The sequence below is a fragment of the Gadus chalcogrammus genome, chromosome 20 (genome assembly GCF_026213295.1).
Source record: "Gadus chalcogrammus isolate NIFS_2021 chromosome 20, NIFS_Gcha_1.0, whole genome shotgun sequence".
Lineage (NCBI taxonomy): Eukaryota > Metazoa > Chordata > Actinopteri > Gadiformes > Gadidae > Gadus > Gadus chalcogrammus.
The window spans coordinates 5,301,347-5,303,846 of NC_079431.1; the positions used below are offsets into that span (position 1 = coordinate 5,301,347).

A 2,500-nucleotide genomic window follows, 5' to 3' on the forward strand; every position below is an offset into this window, starting at 1 on the left:
TTACAAAATGACAGACATGTGGTGAGAGGATTTTTTTTATTATAATCTAGCCTATACAGTATTTGCTTTTTTGTCGTCCTTATTGACAGATTTGATTGGCTACCCATATATACTCGATCTTTATTGCTTCAATAGTTATTTTGGAATGTCGTCTTTAACATTTCCTTCTCACACCTTTAATGGCAGTGAGTAAGAACATGAATGTGCTGCTGTGTCCACATATTATTCCATTTACTAGCATAATAACAGAAATTCAACAGCCTTCTCTAGTAATGCAAATTTAAATCATATTCAAGCTTTCGCCATACACAGTCAAACAACGACAGGCACTTTCAGTCCCACGTGCACACACACACACACACACACACACACACACTTACACATGCACTCAGACACCCACACACACAGGTTGGCCATCCTCTTTAAGAGAGGGTGGGTACCCCTTCCTTTCAATGCTATCTCCGGCAGCAGGTTACCATGGAAACAGGGCTTGACTGGAAACAACAGGAGAGAGAGAGAGAGAGAGGGAGAGAGAGAGGGAGAGAGGGAGAGAGAGAGGGAGAGAGGGAGAGAGAGTGAGAGAGAGAGGGAGAGAGGGAGAGAGAGAGGGAGAGAGAGAGGGAGAGAGGGAGAGAGAGTGATAGAGAGAGAGAGAAAGAAAGAAATCCAGGGCTCAGCCCACCTCTCCACCACTCCGCCTTTGTGTCCCTTGCTCAAAATACCCCTTTCCAACACACATTGCATTTTTAACTAATTACTGGTTTTCTGGAGCTAAGGCAAGCTGGTCACCACTTGACTTGTCTTGCTCTGCGAACCCCCCCCCCCCCCCCCCCCAAAAAAAAACAACAGCTAAGGCAGACTTGCAGAATTAGCGTTTTTCTTTCCTCTCTCTCTCTCTCTCACTCAGTAATAACATCATGTCTGTTTCTGCCTCCAGACCCTTATTATGGGCTATTATGTCCACGGCCTCGGCTGAGAGGGCAGATGGGAGGCAGGGTCCTGATAGCTTATAAAAGCATCGGGTCGCACTGAGTCGATGCCCAAGACTTCCTCACCGAACATCACTCTCGCACAAAATACAACCCATCCACCTTTTTATTTTACGCCGTGTTGTAAATCCTTTTGTCCTTCGTGTTGAGAAAAAAATATATACATTCATGTATTTTCATGAATAGCTGTTCAATGTGTTTGTTTTTTTTGCACAGGAAATATTTTCTCTTTGACACAAATTTGTGTTTTCTTTGTCTGACAATCACCTCTTTCTTTGTGGCGGGCTGGTTGCACACCGACGGTGTCCATGGTGATAGAGAGGGCAAAATGGCCGCAGGCTGTTGCGCTGTTACCCAATGAGGAGGTCCAGGGTAGACTACACCCGTTATCAGCGGAGAGTCAGAGTTCATGTTTTTTTTGTACTACTGAAAAGTATCAAAAGTAACTGTTTGTTGTATAAGATATCGAAATGCAAGTAAATAAGGCAGCTCATTTGGATGTCAACAGTTCACGGCTCGCAGGCAGACAATGGGATTCTAAAGTACCTGTTTAGTGTGGTGTTTGTGAAAGTTCACCGTTATCAGTGTTCTTTGCCACACAGAAGGAAATGAGAACTCCGCTGTCAGCACGCACACCGGCTCGAGCACACACGCACACACATCGCTCAAGCACACACACACACACACACACACACACACACACACACACACACACACACACACACACACACACACACACACACACACACGCACAGACAGACAGACAGACAGACAGACAGACAGACAGACAGACAGACAGACAGACAGACAGACAGACAGACAGACAGACAGACAGACAGACAGACAGACAGACAGACAGACAGACAGACAGACAGACAGACAGACAGACAGACAGACAGACAGACAGACAGACAGACAGACAGACAGACAGACAGACAGACTGACACATACACACACACGCACATACACCATTGAACATCAGAGTGTCCCCACCCACAGTTAGCAGAAAACAACTCCCAAACAGTACCACACCCAGTCCGCTATCTGCAGGGTGGGGCTGATGGAGGTTGATAAAAACAAGAGGACGGTGTGTGTGTGTGTGCGTGTGTGTGTGTGTGTGTGTGTGTGTGTGTGTGTGTGTGTGTGTGTGTGTGTGTGTGTGTGTGTGTGTGTGTGTGTGTGTGTGTGTGTGTGTGTGTGTGTGTGTGTGTGTGTGAGGAACAGTTTCATGCCTCGGCCTCAGGCTGTCCTCCCCTCAGGTCCAGAGAACTGTTTGACTGACAGCGCCTGCAGGGTCCTCCCTTTGGCCTTGTCCAACACAAGCGTGTGCACACGCACCCACACACAAACACACATGCACACATGCACACCCAACTCACAGACGCACACCCACATTAACACACGGACGCACAGGCAAAGTTCACATTGGGTGTACTTCTCAGTGTTATACTTACACTGGCCAACACACACACACACACACACACACACACACACACACACACACACACACA

General features: G+C 47.1%; 1 protein-coding gene across 1 annotated transcript in view; it reads left to right on the forward strand.

Annotated features, from left to right (window-relative positions):
- The window catches only part of klf12b (Kruppel like factor 12b), a 30,980-nt gene that overhangs the window by 11,897 nt on the left and 16,583 nt on the right, over positions 1-2,500 (forward strand). The gene's annotated exons all lie outside the window — the stretch shown is intronic.